At 40.0% G+C, this 17,898-nt stretch overlaps 1 protein-coding gene across 1 annotated transcript in view; it reads left to right on the plus strand.

The window, feature by feature from the left end:
- PDE11A (phosphodiesterase 11A) overlaps positions 1-17,898 on the plus strand; it is a 349,760-nt gene that overhangs the window by 184,381 nt on the left and 147,481 nt on the right. The window lies entirely within an intron of this gene.

The following is a 17,898-nucleotide window of genomic DNA, read 5'->3' on the forward strand; positions in this document are numbered from 1 at the left end:
TTGTTCTGGGTTTTTACTTCTCAATTTATAATTTTATATTGATGAAGTCTTAATCATTTTGGACATAGGTTTGAATTTGCTGAAAACTAGAAACCCTCTATAGAAAAATGCTCATTTGCATTTAGTTTTGCACATAATTTCATGATGTTCACAGATTCCAAGAAGCCCATCCATATATGTTATGCAATTAAATATAGATTTTGTGTATTTGTTTTATGAGAGAAACAAGAATACGGGGAGGGAGAGAGAGAGAGAACTAGAGCACATATCAGCTCTGGCTTATTGTAGAGGTTGGGATGGAACCTGCAATTTCATGTAGACAAATCCTACATTCTAACTAGTTGAACCACTTCCCCTGCCATAAATATAGATCTCAAATATTACTTTTATGAAAGTAATAATCCAAAAATAATTTGTCATTATTAGAATGTATCATGAACTTATTTTGACTTGCATAGATATTCTAGAAATTCACAACTCATAACGGGAAAGCCTAACTGTGAAGATAAGTGGCCCTAGGGAAGCTTCTCCTGTTTGTATTAAATTATCACTCGCTGTGCACAATGCCCACCCCACCCCCCCAGAATTCCAACCTTATTTCTATGCCTGTTCATCCTCTTCTCTTAAACACACTATGTTCTGAAAGAATGGTTCTCAGTTTTTCTCTGTAACTATCAGCAAAGATTTATTTCTTTATTTTTATTGCTACCAGGGTTACCTCTGGGGCTCAGTGCCAACACTACAAATCCACTGCTCCTTTTACTCTTTTTTTTTCTTCTATTTTATTTGACAGGGCAGAGAGAAATTGAGAGGGAAGAAGGAGATAAAGAGGGAGAGGAAAAGATAGACATCTGCAGACTTGCTTCGCCACTCATGAAGTGTCCCCCTACAGTGGGGAGTGGGTACTCATTCCTGGGTCCTTGCCCATGGTAATATGAGTACTTACCTTGGTGTACCACTGCCCGTCACCCTCAAAGATTTTATTTTTATCTACAAAATAGTTATTGAGTAGATAAAATGTCAATATGTACAACATTACATAGAATGTTTAGGTATATTATGTAGTTTATCATATGTATATAGCATTATATGTGTGTCATCTTCAGAATGTTTTCTCTTCCAAATGAGATACTGGTGGAAAGATAAAACTAAGAGAAAGCAGGCAGGAAAACTGACCTGGGTAGTACAACTACAACATCAAAGGAGCCTTTGTTGCTGTGATGTCATCCCTCCTCTCTCTCCCTCCGCCTTTCTCCTTCTTACCCCTCTTCCTCTCTCTTTGAAAAAAAAAAAAATCCGCTCAGAGCATTGAAGCCCCAGTGATAGCAACAATAATACAAGAAAACTAATAGAAAACATAAGTTGGGAGGAGGGGCCTAGCGGTAGCGCTCGTAGTCATGCACACATAGTACAAAGCACAAGAACCCGTGCAAGGATCCCAGTTCAAGCCTCCAGTTCTCCACCCGCAGGGTGGGAGGGGTTGCTTCGCAAGTGGTGAAGCAGATCTCAATTGTCTATCTTTCTCTCTCCCTCTCTATCTTCCCCTCCTCTCTTAATTTCTCTCTGTCCTATCAAAAAAAAAAAAACTAACAAACAAAAAACTTTTGGGGGGGATTTATAAAATCAGTGGATTTATTGGGTTCTTAAAAACCACCGTAATGGAATAAAGAAGGAAAAGCCTCAATCGTCCATGCTGCATGAGTCTTTAATCGTCCATGTTCTTCAGCTGTCAGCTTCCACAACATGTGGATCCCAGGAGAAGGGAGGAAAGAGAGCAAGAGAGAGATTTCTGCCAGTCTTCCCCTTAAGTATCTTCTGTTCTCATGAGTGCACTTGAGGTTATGTCCTATGTGATGTCTGCTAATCACACCCACATGGCCCAGCCTTCCATTCTGTGTACAGGCAATAATACAGCACATATTCCCAACAAGTAAGCAAGTCAGTGTTATCTGCAGTGCTTTGATTTGCCTTGTAAAAAACGGAACATTATGATTATAGATTTTTTAATCTTATAAAGCAGTGGTTACATCTTATGTATTTGTGATTTATTATTGTTGTAATGTTGATTTTAAAACACTGTGCTCTAAGAATCAAAGTTCATGCCTCTTCAAATGTGTGTCCACCACCAGAATTCACCTCGACTGACTGGGACCTCTCCATCCTTTGCTCTTACCTTAATCACTCCACCCCCACTGAAAAATCCTTAGTTCTGCAGTAAGAATTCAAGATTCCCCCCCCCTCTTTATTTGATTTGTGTCTATTTCACATTTTAGCGAAGCCACCTGGTATTTGTCTTTCTCCTCCTGACTTACTTTGCTTAGCATGGTTTCCTCCAATTCTAACTATATTGTCACAAACGAAATACTTTTTTTTTTCCTTTTGCCCAGGATTATTGCAGGGCTTGGTGCTAGAATCCAAGTGCTCCTTGGTGCTTCTGGTGGCCCTTTTTTTTTTTTTAATTGGATAGGACAGAGAGATACTGAGCGGAAGGGGAGATGGAGAGGGAGAGAGAGACACACACCTGTGGACCTGCTTCACCACGCATGAATCAACCCCCTTGAGCAGGTTTTTGAGCTTAGTACTATATGTGCTTAACCTGGTGCACTACTGCCTGCCCTCTCAATTCATCTCCCCCCCCCCCTTTTTCATTGTAACATTGTTTTACAAAACTAAAATATGTTTAAGGGCTACAGTTTCACACATTTTCAAATTCTTAAGTATCATGCCATGCCTGTCACTAAAGTGGTGATTTCATCTTTGCTTTATCATGATCTTTTTTCTTTTTCTTTTTTTGCCACCAAGCTTATTGTTGGGGCTCTGTGCCTGCACGATGAATCTACTACTCCCAGCAGCCATATCCTATAACTATATTATCTTTCATCACCTAGTACCTAGTGAATCTTCATTCTGTGGCGAAGGTGGCTAAACTTAACTGGGTTAAAGCAAGAATGGCCATGTGCCAAAGAAAGACAGCACTCTCATGGCGCTAGTCCCTACCCCACCCCCTTCCCCTGCCTAAGGCGCTACAGTGACTGTCCCCTAGGAAGTGCTGATGTAGCTACCTTCCCCTTATGTATTGGAGCTCATAGTGAATACCCTCTCTGTGTAACTCAGAGGCCTTCTGTTCTCAGACTCCAAAATTATTACAGGTACTGCCAAATGTCTGGCCCAACTCTGAGACTTGTAACAATCTCACCTTTCCTGAAGATGACTTCTATGTGTTTACTCATATGTTCTGTGAGCTTTATTCCGGGGTAGTATCAAAAGTGGCATTCCTAGTCAGAATTCTGGTGTTGCTATCTTGACTTTGTTCTTCCTACTCTCCCCCAACTGACACTACTAACCAGATGGCAACCCCTTCCCCTGTGTGGTAATATCTAAAAGGCTTTCTTAATTCAGGACTGTACACATACATAAAAACAATTTGTTGGGAGTCGGGTGGTAGCGCAGCGGATTAAACGCAGGTGGAGCAAAGTGCAAGGACCGGTGTAAGGATCCCAGTTCGAGTCCCCGGCTCCCCACCTGCAGAGGAGTCACTTCACAGGTGGTGAAGCAGGTCTACAGGTGTCTGTCTTTCTCTCCCCCTCTCTGTCTTCCCCTCCTCTCTCCATTTCTTTCTGTCCTATCTAACAACAGCGACATTAATAACAACAACAATAAAACAACAAGGGCAACAAAAGGGAAAATAAATAAAATTAAAACCTTAAAAAAAACAATTTGTTGAGAGCTTTGCTCTTTCTCCAGTATCTGTAACTAAATGCATCTTTCTCATTCTCGTAATCTCATTGCAGCATCTTTCTTTTTCAGTTGGCAACAAGGATGGAGGGTAATGATCCATCCCACAACCCCCAGTGACAATAACCTTCCTAGAACTCTTGCCTGAAGTAACCCTGAAGGGGCCATGCATAGTTAGTCGGCCTGGAGAGGTGATGTGAATGTATTTCTTCCTGTGTGCTTATGAGATTCTCGAGACGCATTACAATGCTCTCTTCTGTCTTTGAGCACTCTTTCTCCTCAAAGCATTTAAAATAAAAATACCCTGTAGGAACATCCTTTGGTGCAAACATTCTCCAGATACATTCTCTGAAAAGGCTAAGCCTCACAACTGTGCACCAGAATGTTGAGAGCTCACTGGAAATACACATTTAATTCAGGCTTTAGTTTCACATCAGTGCTCCCTACAGGCGGAGGCTTTATTCAAGAGAAACATGGTGCAGGGAAAAGGTTGAAAACCTTTCTGTGGCATTAGTCTGGTCAATCTGATTAGGAGTAGATCCTGACTCAAAACTGTTAATTTGGGATAAACTACTTGTCCCCTCAATTTCAGTGTCTTTATATACTAAATGGGTAAGTTAAGAAAGGTGTTTTTACCAGTAAAGTAAGATAATGCAGAAAATCTGTTAAAGAGAGTGCATAGTTATTATAAGTCCTTGGTAAAATTTAATTATTTTACTAACCAGAGCACTTGCTCCTTTGAATCTGCAAAGTTCTTGCTGTGATTAACTATAAGTTTGTGCTGACGGGGTTGGAGAGAAGGCTTAAAATTATATCTCTTTCATCAGAAAGATCGTCAAAAGCAATTTCCTGCTTGAAATTTGCACTGAAATCTGACTCCCCATTCCTGGACACCACCTGTGTCAGACCGTTAAACATCCCAGCAGCATTGCAGCTGCAGCTGTTTCTGTGCACTGCTGCTCACCCAAGACCAGGCTGTTGCCAGCCACCAATATTACCCATTATGTTTCTGCAGAAACATCCTGAGCAAGGAAATGCAAAATGTATGTCAGAAACATCCACACAGCTTGTAAAAAGACATACATCTCCAAAGACAAAGCCTCCCCGAAAGATTTGCTATCCCTACTGCCCCATAACAGTAACGTCAGCTCATTTTAACCATCAGCCCTGTATGGTGAATAACAGAAATATTAATATGCAAAATTTTTCCCACTTAACTGGTCTTTAAAAAGTGAAATGACCAATACAATATCTGGATCTTGTTTAACAGTTGAATTATAAACTCTACTGTTTTCATGATTGCTGTTCTTAATTTTTATAATTTAGATAGATGAATCTACTGTTGAAGTTCCTTTGACTGAATTTATAAAATTAATACACTAAGACTCTGAGGAACAGGGGTGCTCTTAAAGTTGACTAATGCAATGGAGTGTCATTTGCTGTCACTTTTAATAACTTTGAGTTTATGATCCTGATTTCATTCTGTAGAAGCAGCCAGGAAGTTTCCTAATGTATGTTCAGATTATCTAACAGTAAGGATCCAAATATAAAATGGGAGGACTTTGTAAATCCAGAATACAGAGAAAATATTGACTTAGAGTATTGGTTCTTTATTTTGAACCTCAAGAATTATCCTTTGGAGTAACTTTCATTGCTATTATAAATGAAGTTTTCCCTAACACTGATGAAAAAAATGTCTAGGAGCTATATCAGTGTATTAAGGAACACATATCGTTTTATGGTTAGGAGGAAAGGAAGAATGAGGACCAGACCAGAGGGGGGAAAGGGTGCACAATTAGGGGACAGGCCCATCTGTTCCATTTCTCCAAAGCCTTTCCCATTCCATTTCCTCCTTTCCAGTTGCCACAGCAGCCTTGCTTCTCATGAGCTTTATTGCCTCTTGACTCAGCAATTATAACAGTTTTCTATTTGTTCTTCCTAAACCATACTTTAAATTGTATAACTCAAAAGTTGGGCGGTAGCGCAGCGGGTTAAGCGCACGTGGCACAAAGCACAAGGACCGTAGTAAAGATCCCGTTTCCAGCCACCGGCTCCCCACCTGCAGGTGAGTCGCTTCACAGGCGGTGAAGCAGGTCTGCAGGTGTCTGTCTTTCTCTCCCCCTCTCTGTCTTCCCCTCCTCTCTCCATTTCTCTCTGTCCTATCCAGCAACAACGACATCAGTAATAACTACAACAATAATAAAAAACAAGGTCAACAAAAGGGAAAATAAATAAATAAATAATAAATTGTATAACTCACTCACTCACAGACCTTAAATTACTCCCCAATTACCTATCAAAGACACACTTCCTGGATCTGGGGATCCTTGAAAATCTGCTACCAAACTATTTTCTATTACTGGCTCTCATTACTCAGAGCATTTTCTGCTATTCCAAACTCAACTACATCAAGATCTACACATCAGACACCTGCTTCACTGACAGTTTTCTTCTCACTTTCCCTCTGCTTTGCTTATTCTCTGTCCAAATTCTGCGACTGCCCTCAAGATCTTCTCATCAGTCAGGCCAGCACCTGGATCACCTGGAAGGATGCCTGCATTTCCCGACTTGCAGCCTAGGCTCAAGCCTCCCCACCCCCCCCCCCCGGCCCCCGTGCACCAGTGGAAGCTTCTGTGCTGTGATGTCTTTCCCTCTCAACCACTCTCTGTCTCTGTCTGAAAAAAAGTCATCCCAGAGCAATGAAGTTCCTCATATTACAAAAAAGAACATCTCCCCATCAGTCAATGTTCAGTTTAAATGTTATTTTCTCTATGAGATATCTATTACCATGTTTATTTGTTCCTTTCTCTGTCCTATTTTAATTAATTGTGAATCCATAATGCAGCTCCTGTAGAATTTAGGTGTTTTAAATTGTCTGACCATCTCTCTCTTTCTTTTTTTTAATACTTCTCAGTGTTTATATAGTTATTGAATATAATGCATTGAATTAAAAAATGCAGCTAACTACAAATAATTATTCTGGCCATGCATGTCAGCATTCCAAAGTTACTTTAGCAACAGCCTTGCCAGCACAAATCGCATAGCATCTCCTCTGTCTTCCATCCCCCTATATAGGTTGACCATGAGTAGAAACTCTATTTATTTATTGGAGGAGGGTGCCTCTTCCCAGACGCCACATCTGAATGTTATTAAAGATGATACATGGGGATAAATCTGGCTTCCTAAAATTAAAGAAAAAGAAGAGAAGTATAAAAGAGGACTTCGTATAAGAAAACTCCTAAGCTCCAAATTCTATAACTGAGTGGTTAAAAGAACCAGACTCAGAATGCCAACAGAATGCCACTTTATTCTTTCTTGTCCTGCTTCCTTCAAACTTACTCTGCTGAATAGTCTTTCCTACTCCTGAATGCCTTTCTGGAAGTTTCCACAGTTCTTTTCTGGCAAACTCTAATATTTAAACATTTCTAAGCTTCTCCATTTCCTTAGCATTAGAAGTCTGTGGTTGGGTTCCACTGGTCTAGCACATGGCAAAGCAGCAATGTTCCTCTTTTTTTCTTTAATCAGAGCACTGCTCAACCCTGTGGTAGCCTCAGGCATGAAAGTCTTTTACATAATCATTATGCTATCTGCCTGGCCCCACTTGTTACTTTGTGTTCAACAATTTTCAGGCATTTTAGTATAGTCTATGTATTGGAGTCAGTTGGGGCAATATCACCCATCTCCTTTTTTATTAGTGATTTAACAGGGCTTTACAAAATTGTAAGATTTCAGTGGTCTGATTTTACACCCTACATCCTAAGTGTAAGTCACCACACCATACCCACCATATCCCTCACAAAGGACAAGATAGTTCAACTGCGTATTTGCTTTCAAATGTTCATTGGAGTCATCTGTATCTCACATATGAGTGAAACCATCGGCTAGGCATCCTCCCACCTCTTACTCAGTGAGCATGACCTCCAGGTTCATCCATTTTGTTCCGAATGATGCAGTCTCACCTGTTATTCTATTGCAGTGTAGTAATCTGTTGAATGTACGCTCTCATAACTTCTTTCTTTAGCCAGCTGTAGTTGGATGTTTAGGTTGTTTCCGTATTTTGGCTATTGTAAGTAGTACTGCTGTTTACAACTCAGAGGGTGCATATGTCCTTTTGAACCAGTGCTTCCATGTCCTCTGGCGATATGCCTAGGAGTGATATTGCTGGGTAGTAAAGTATTTCCATTTTTATTTGTCTAAGGACTCTCCATATGGTTTCCAAAGTCTGCAATTCCACCAAAAGTGTAACAGGGCTCCTTTTTCTCTGCACCCTCACCAACACTTGTTACCTTTTTATTTGTTTATGTGAGCCATTCTGACAGGTGTACGGTAATATTTCATTGTGGCTTCAATTTGCATTTCTCTACAGATGAGTGATGTGGAGCATTTTTTTCATATGTCTGTTGACTATCCATATATCTTCTTTAAAGAACAAACAATTCAGATCTTTTGCCCACTTTTTTTACTGGGTCGGTTGAATTTTGTTGTTCAGCTGTTTGATTTCTTTCTACATTTCAATAACAGTCTCTTGTCAAATGTGTGATGTGCAAATATCTTCTCGCAATTGCTTGGTTGTCTTTTCATATTTTAGAAAGTTGTTTCAATGTGCAGAAACTTTTTATTCTTGCATAGTTCTATTTGCTTATTCTTTATTTCATTCAGCTAAGGACCAAGGAATTGTTTGGGCCTTTCTCTGAACAAGTGAATCAGAATTTCTGCAAGTAGGGACTGAGTTTATATAATTATAATATGTTCTGTTGATTGCAGTGCAAAATATAAGTTGAGAATTATTGATATAGTAGTGATAAATTTGTGAGATACTTCTCCCAAATAAATGGCTTCCAGTGGATTCATGGTGCAAGCCCCCCAAGCCCCAGCAATAACCCTGGAGGCAAAAAAAGAAAGAAAGAAAGTTCTTCCCAAATGCATATACATAGTTGGTACCATATAAGCATGTGTTCATATGACCTACAAGTGTGGTCCTTTCTTCCTGCATGTAACAGTTAAAAAATAGCTGATCTTCAAGGCATTCCAACAATGGCTTATTATCCAAATGGCTTATTATCCAAATGGCTTATTATCTTTTACTTTTTTTTGTTTATTAGCAGAGCTGTGCTCAGTTCTGACTTAGGCTGGTGCCAGAGATTGAATATGGGACCTCTGAGGCCTTAGGCTTATAAGTCTGCTGTCCTGCTAATAACACTACCTCTCTGCCCTTACTTGTTTTATTTTATTTCTTCTTCTTTTTTTATCCAGAGCACTGCTTAGCTCTGGTTTATGGTGGTGTGGAGGACCTGGGACTATGAAGCCTCGGGCATGAGAGTCTGTTTGCCTAACCACTATGCTATCTACCCTCACTACTTGTTTTCTTTTAAAGTCACAGAACGTGTGGCCCAGAGATAGCTCACCTGGCAGAGAAAGCACCTTCCATGCATGAGTCCTGGGTTTGAACCCCAGATCTTCATGAAAGCTCCATGAACAACACTGGGGAAAGTGTTGTGGTAACTCTCCTCTCTCTCTTTGACTCTTCCTCTCCTTTCTCTCTCTCTTTTTTTTTTTTAATATTTATTTTATTTATTTCCTTTTGTTGCCCTTGTTGTTTTATTGTTGTAGTTATTATTGTTGTTGTCGTTGTTGGATAGGACAGAGAGAAATGGAGAGAGGAGGGGAAGACAGAGAGGAGGAGAGAAAGACAGACACCTGCAGACCTGCTTCACCGCCTGTGAAGCGACTCCCCTGCAGGTGGGGAGCCGGGGTTCGAACCGGGATCCTTATGCCGGTCCTTGTGCTTTGCGCCACCTGCGCTTAACCCACTGCGCTACAGCCCGACTCCCCTCCTTTCTCTCTTTCTCAAAAGAAATAATGAAATTAGGGCTGGTGTAAATAGCATAATGATTGTGTAAAGACAGACTCATGCCTGAGGCTCCAAAGTCCCAGATTCAATCCCCCACACCAGCATAAGCTAGAGTGCTCTGCTTAACAATTAATTAATTATTCAATTAATTAATTAAAATTAGGTCATAAAGGCCACTAAACATCTCATATGTAAATATGTTTTCATATGTGTAAATATGATTACATATGTGTAAATATGTTTAAATATATTGCTCATGTGTAAATATGTTTACCAGTGCTTCATTTAAAATCATTTCTTTTGGGAGTCGGGCAGTAGCACAGTGGTTTAAGCGCACATGGCGCAAAGCGCAAGGACCGGCATAAGAATTCCAGTTCGAGCCCCCGGCTCCCCACCTGCAGGGAAGTCACTTCACAGGCATTGAATTAGGTCTGCAGGTGTCTATCTTTCTCTCCCCCTCTCTCTTCCCCCTCCTTCCATTTCTCTCTGTCCTATCCAACAATGATGACATCAATAACAACAACAATAACCACAACAACAATGAAAAACAACAAGGGCAACAAAAGGGAAAATAAATATTTTAAATTTTTTAAATAATTTCTTTTTAGACTTTTAAAAAGTTTTTATGGAGGAAATATTTTGAAGGTCATAGTAACTGATCTCACAACAGTAACAGTTTTCCTGTGAACCTTTTTGAACATTTCATCCCATTAAATAACTGGCTGCTTCTTGTGTATTTGACAGTCGAAACCAACGATTTCTTCATTTCTACACACTGGTTCTGTTGCAGTGTCTTTGAAAATGTCATCATCTTGTCAGGAAATCCTGGAACAGGATTTTTCCCGCAGTTAGATGGTACATCTGTCAGGTCACTCCATGCTAATTGGTTTTTCATTTCTTGGGTTTGTTCTTTCTCTTGGCTGGGGGCCTACTGCTGAGAGCAAAGATTTATTTCTTTGGCCTCCATCAATATAAATTATTTGAGATTTTATTTCAGATTGACTTAACTGTAATATCAGTTTGGTTTCCAAGTATCACCAAGAGCTACTTTGCCACCAGAGTCATAAACATGTCAGTAAATATCAATATAGCCCTTTCCTGCCCGAGAAGGGCCAGTCTGGATCCTCCTCTCTGTTAAATAGTTGCTTACATCTGTACTCCTCTTACCTGTTTATCTGTAAGGCTCCATTTTTCATTTCTAAAGCAGATGACCAGCAAATCCACAATAAATTACATGTTTAACTGTTAGTATAGATCTGCCCTCAAAGCATGGAAGCTGCTCAACAATATAGTGTGGAAGGCAAGGCTTCATACATCAGTCCTATTCATAATCTGTTCATTGTTTTCTCTTTTGATGTATAGTTAATTTTTTTTTCCTGCTATGGAAGCTAGACACAAAAACGTGTCTTTTTACTTTGTTGGTTGTAGATCTTACAAATGCTTTATACTGCTTTGTTTTTGGTAGAAGCAAGTCGTGGGAGCTATAATGATTTATTACATTTGAACACACCAACAAAACTTTCCCCCTGTTCCTGACTGTCTTTTTCTCCGTTCTTGAGATTCTTAGAGGGAAAAATGTTTCCATCTTGCCAGACTGCATTTCGCCATAGGATCCACTCCTGTAGAAACGATGTACTCTTATTAGCTGATGAGTCCTCCCACTCAAGGAAACTTCTCTCTTTCAAGAGATGGTGTTTGAAGGATTCTTAAATGAAACCAAATATTTAAAAAAAATTTTTTTTTGCTTTCTTTACTTTTTTTCATTGTCCTCCAAAAGGAAACAGGAACTCAAAAAATAGAAAGATTCAAAGAGTAAAACCAAATCTTCCTTATCATTAACTTTAGTGAATTAGAATAAAGAGGGTCTATAGGTTTCATAGGTTAGTAGAAAGACTTCAAAATCTTAGAATATTTTTGTCTCACTGTTGTTTGCTTGATCATTTCTTCCTCTTCTTCGATACTTTAAAGTTATTTCATGGGGGCCAGGGGGTGGCGTGCCTGGTTAAGCACACACACTGTAGTTGTCTCATATTTCTGTCTTTTTTTTTTAATATTTATTCATTCCCTTTTGTTGCCCTTGTTGTTGTAGTCATTGATGTCGTGGCTGTTGGATAGAACAGAGAGAAATGGAGAGAGGAGAGGAAGACATAGAGGGGGAGAAAATATCTAGATAGACACCTGCAGACCTGCTTCATCACTTGTGTAACGACTCCCCTGCAAGTGGGGAGCAGGGGGACTCGAACCAGGATCCTTATGCTGGTCCTTGTGCTTCACGCCACGTGCACTTAACCCGCTGCACCGTCCGACTTCCAGTTGTCTCATATTTCTGGGTCTGTTTTACTATGTATCACCTTGTTGAATTGGCAAACGCTAGAAGAAGAAAACCTTGTTGAAAGTTCAGTGTTCCTTATTTCTTCTCCTGTGGTATTCCTTTCAGGAACTCTTGCACAAGAATCTTAGGTGTATTTATATATAATGCATTTACATATAAATTGTGTGTCTAATGTATTTATATGTAACACATTTATACACATACATAGCCCTCAGTCTTTTTAAATGATATCATTTACTCTCTAGTATTTTTTTATCTTTCCTACAGGGTATTTCCTTTGTTTTTTTTTTTTCCATCTATATATATATATCCTTCAGTCTCTTTTATTTGGTGGGGGAGTATCTTTTTTCTGTATTCTTTTTGTGTATTTTGAAATTATTTTGTCTTTTTTTTTTGTACTCCTTTACAGAGTTCTACCAGCAGCAATTCTTTTTTTTTTTATTTCTTTATTGGGAAATTAATAGTTGACAGTTGACAGTGAAATACAATAGTTTGTACCAGTGTGACATTTCTCAGTTTTCCACATAACAATACAACACCATTAGATGAAATATACCAATTCCAGACCAAGTTCTGCTTAGTGTTTTCCCTCTGTTCTTGTTTCTCAACTTCTGTCTGCGAGTGAGATCGCCCCACACTCATCCTTCTCTTCCTGACTTATCTCAGTTAACATGATTCCTTCAAGTCCATCCAAGATGAGGTGAAGATGAATTCCCCACTTTTAATAGCTGAGTAGTATTCCATTGTACACATATATATGGCATAACTTTCTCAGCCACTCATCGCTTGTTAGACACCTGGGTTGCTTCCAGGTTTTGGCGATTCCAAATCCAGCACCAATTCTTATTCATGCCCTTCCTTTTGAGGAACAACTACCTGCAGTTAACCTCTCTCTTCTTTTGGTGTGCATATTTCTATTTGCCATGTTTCTTCTTAAGTGAGTTAAAATTCATTTTGTAATATTGGCTATTATATTTCATCCACTTCTCAGTAACTTTTTTAGTTTATTTTCTTCACATATGGGAGATTGTTGCTATTTTTCTTACAGTACATAATACCTTGTCTGAATGTTATGTATCTAATGTTTGTATTACTTACATGTGAATGAGGTGGTTTTTTTTTTTTTTTTTTTTTTTTTCTGGGACCAACCATTCTAAGAATGATCTGAAGGCTGGGTGAGACACAGCACACCCAGTAGAACATTTGCTTTACCTTGTGTAAAGACCTGGGTTTGAGCCCTGTCCCTGCAAAGGAATGCCATGGAGGCACCAGTGGGGCCCATGGAAGGTGGAGCAGTGCCTTGATAGCTCCCCCCCCCCTTCAGGATTATCACTGGGGCTCAGTGCCTGCACTCTGAATCCATGGCTCCTGCGACCCTTTTTCCTTTATTTTTTCAGATAGGACAGAGAGAAGTTGAGAGAGGAAGATAGAAAGACACCTGCAGACCTGTTTCACCGAGTCCACACCACCACCCTGCAGGTGGGAAGCCGGCTGAAGCGGGATCCTTGAGCGAGTTCTTGTGTTTAGTGCTATGTACGCATAGCTCTGTTCACCACCGCCAACCCCCCACCCTGTGATGTCTCTAATGTTCCTCCCCCACCCTTCCCTCATCACTTACTAAATTAAGGAAAGAAGAGAAGGGGGCTGGGTGGTAGCACAACAGGTTAAGCGCATATGGCACAAAGCTCAAGGACTGGCATAAGGATCCTGGTTGGAGTCCCCAGCTCCCCACCTGCAGGGGCGTTGCATCACAAGCGGTGAAGCAGGTCTGCAGGTGTCTGTCTTCCTCTCCCCTTCTCTGTCTTCCCGTCCTCTCTTGATTTCTTTCTGTCCTATCCAACAACAATGAGAGCAATAACAACAACAACATAAACAGCAAGGGCAGCAAAAAGGGAAAAAATAGCCTCCAGGAGCAGTGGGTTCGTAGTGCAGGCACCGAGCCTCAGCAATAACCCTGTAGGCATAAAAAAAAAAAAGAAAGAAAGAAAGAAAAGAAGAGTAAAGGAAAGAAAACAGAAAAGAAGTAATCAAAATTTAAAACATTTTCATTAAAATATAATACACCAGTCAGGCTGGGAGGTAGTATTTGCAAAATATGTATCTGACAGAGAACTTATATGTAAAATATGACAAGAGATACAGCTTAATAGTGACAAACAGAAAAATTTCAGGTATATATATATACATATATATATATACATATATATAATACTTAATAGATGTCTGTTTTAAGAAGTTAATATTTAATACTAATGTTTACTAAGAATAACCGATCAAACAGGTCAAATAATTTCAACTTGGCTTTTCCTGTGTTGCTTGTTTGATAATAAAGGAAGTGGGAAACAATTGATCTGAACAAGATGCTATATGTCTTACATTAAGTTAAGCACCACCTGGTGGTAGAGATTTTGAATTTCATCGTGAGTTTTTGTTAGATTTTTTTTTTTAAGTAAATAAAGGTAAATTTTGATTATCTAATCTGTAAAAAGAGATTTGTAAATAGTAAATAAATAAATAAATAAAATGCCAATTAAAATGAAATGTACCATTGGAAATGGAACCAAAAGAATAAAATCTGTTCAGTTGTTTTTCCACTGCAAATATGTGGGATTTTCATATTAATCTAATAAATGTAAACCGATTATGTGCTTTCCAGGTAGTCAGCATGTATTAGCACATTAAATATTCCTAAGAACAATGTGCAGCGGGTTAAGTGCACGTGGCGCAAAGCGCAAGGACTGGCTAAGGATCCCGGTTCAAGCCCCTGGCTCCCAACCTACAGGGGCATCGCTTCACAGGTGGTGAAGCAGGTCTGTAGGTGTCTTTCTCTCCCTCTCTCTGTCTTCCCCTCCTCTCTCCATTTCTCTCTGTCCTATCCAACAACGACAACAACAATAATAACTACAACAATAAAACAAGTAGGGCAACAAAAGGGAATAAATAAATATTAAATAAATAAATATTTTAAAAAAAGAACTATGTGAGTCTCAATCCACAGAATTTTCCCAGTAAAAAAATAAAAATAAAAATCCCATTGGACATACTCATCTTTCAGTACATTTCTGAACTCATTTTGGGGGGGGGGGATTGTATTTGTGTCCTGAAAATTTTATATACTTTTAAAAGAGAGTTATAGGGGGCCGTGCAGTAACGCACTGGTTTAAGCTCAAATAGTGCAAAGTGCAAAGACCAGCTCAAGGCTCCCGGTTCAAGCCCCCGGCTTCCTGGCTCCTCATCTGCAGGGTGGTCACTTCGCAGGTGGTTAGTAGGTCTGCAGGTGTCTTTCTCTCCTCCTTTCTGTGTTCCCTTCCTCTCTCAATTTCTCTCTGTCCTATCCAATAACAACAACAATAACAGCAACAAATACAACAACAGTGGAAAAAAGATAGTCACTAGGAGCAGTAGATTCATAATACAGACACTGAGCCCCAGCGATAACACTGGAGGGGGAAAGGTTATAAGCAAATTTTTGGTTTACCTTCTGAACAGAATTGAGTTAAATTGTGTTGGGGAGATGACTTGCTGGGTAGAGCTTATTCCTTCCTTGTCTGAGGCCCCTCTTTAATCCTGGCACTACATCTCCATAAAAAATGAAGTCATGCTGAGGTCTCTGTCTCTCTCTCTCTCTCTCCCTCCCCCTCCCCTTGTCTTCTCCCTCCCCCTCTCCGTCTCCTCTCCCTCTCCCCATCTCTGTTTCTCTCTCTTTAGTTAAATAAGTTATTTAAAAAAGTAAAGCAGTATCCTAACAAACATCAGAATCATGTGCAGGTGTTTTGAGTCACACAGAATTTTAGCAATGAGTGAATGTATTTTGAATGTCTTTAAGCTGATGGTGACGCTGAGAACTTGTCCTAAACATGTTGTCACCATGTCTCTAATATTTAGCTCTTGTTTTACTTGATATTTAATTATGAAGCCTCTCCTCTAGAAACGTGGAAAAAATGCTGAGAAAGCTATGAAAAAGAGGAACAAAGTGAGTGATTTGAATAAAAGATATTACTGAATATGAAGAATCTTCTTGAAAAACTATCATTTTTAATTTTTTTTATTTATTAACTTTATTTGTTTGATAGAGACTGCCAGAAATCAAGAGGGAAAGGGGAGATAGAGAGGGAGAGAGACAAAGAGTGGTAAAGTGATAAAGAGTGGCAAAGTGCAGCACTGCTTTACTATGCATGAAGCTTTCCTTCTGCAGGTAGGGACCAGGGTCTTGAACCTGGATCCTTGTGCTCTGCCATGTGTGTGCTTAACCAGGAGTGCCACCACCTGGCCCCCAAAATGTATCATTTATATTCTAAAAGTAACACTTAAGACAATATATAACCCTAAGTCAGCTTTTGTTTTCTGTATACATACGAATTTTACTATGCCTTTTAGGAAGTAGCTTCAGATCTTACAATGCACTCTTTTTTTTCCCCATTAAAAATAGTGGAAAACAAGCTCCCTGCTGATGTTTTCAGGCAGAACTTTAGAATCTCAAGAATAGAATACAAATGTCAAGTAAGAGATGCCTTGCAGTATTATCACTGTGCCATTTTACAAATGAGGCCCAATGTGCTTACAGTTGAGAAGCAGTTGTGTCTTGTCTGCAGACATTGGCACTGTGGTGATCCTACTTCTGTCACACTGATGCTATATATCTGTGTCAGTGTCTAAGTTCTTGATCAATTGGCCATTAGGGTTTTTCTGTTTGGTTGTTTTTGCTTCCAGGGTTATCACTGGTTGCCGGCACTATGAATCCACTGCTCCTGTCAGCCATTTTTTTCACTCTTTTTTATTGGATAGGACAGAGAGAAAGGGAGAGGAGAGAGAGAGATAGAGTGGGAGAGAGACAGAGAGACACCTGCAGAACTGCTTCACCCCTTGTGAAGCAATCACCCCCCCCCCCCAGTTGGGGGAACTGTGGGCTCGAACCGGGATCCTTGCCCGGATCCTTGTGCTTTGTACTGTGTGCACTTAACCCAGTGCTATTGCCCACCCCCTGGCCATTAGGTTTTAATGCTGTTAGGTCAATGTGTCAACTATAGCAGAGTTTACTGGTTAGTTAGATTTGGGAAATGCTGTATTTAACAAAATAGAATGTGTTGCATTACTTTTTTATTTTTTATTTATTTGTTGGATAGAGACAGTCAGAAATTGAGAGGGAAGGAGGTGATAGAGAGGGAGAGAGACAGAGAGACACCTGCAACACTGCTTCGCCACTTGTGAGGCTATCCCCCTGCAGGTGACTCACGCCTGGGTCCTTGTGCACTGTAACATGTGCGCTCAACCAGGTGCGCCACCACCTGACCCCCATGTGTTGCATTACTTTTTTAAAATTTATTTATTCCCTTTTGTTGCCCTTGCTGTTATTGTTGTTGTAGTTATTATTGTTATTGTTGTTGTCGTCATCATTGTTGGATAGGACAGAGAGAAATGAAGAGAAGAGGGGGGAGAGAAAGACAGACACCTGCAGACCTGCTTCACTGCCTGTGAATCCACTCCCCTGCAGGTGGGGAGCTGGGGGCTCGCACTGAGATCCTTCCGCTGGTCCTTGCGCTTAGTGTCACATGCGCTTAACCCGCTGTGCTACCGCCTGACTACCTGCATTACTTTTAAGAACCAAATATGTACTGTGATTCTCTAAGATTGTTGAATGAAGAGAGACTTAGCATTTCTCAGGCTAACTGGTTTGAGATCTATATAGGTTAGGGCTGGGAGCCTACTACTTCGTACTTCCAGTCTTTATAGGATGTGTACACTGCATGCTTATGTAGTGCCTATGCCTTATGATCCTGACTTCAGCAAAGGTGCACTTACTCGCCCTGTATAAGAGGGGGTCTGAGGCAGACTTATTGCTCTTTCCCTTCTGCTCCACTGTGTATAGCAAGCTGCCACTTATCACATTATCACCCCATAGACACTAGAGCTCGCTGTATCGCCAGGTTTTTTTCCCAGGAGAAAGGGAAAGGAAAAAGACTGAAGCAACCCCAACACTTCC

The sequence above is a fragment of the Erinaceus europaeus genome, chromosome 18 (assembly GCF_950295315.1).
Source record: "Erinaceus europaeus chromosome 18, mEriEur2.1, whole genome shotgun sequence".
Lineage (NCBI taxonomy): Eukaryota > Metazoa > Chordata > Mammalia > Eulipotyphla > Erinaceidae > Erinaceus > Erinaceus europaeus.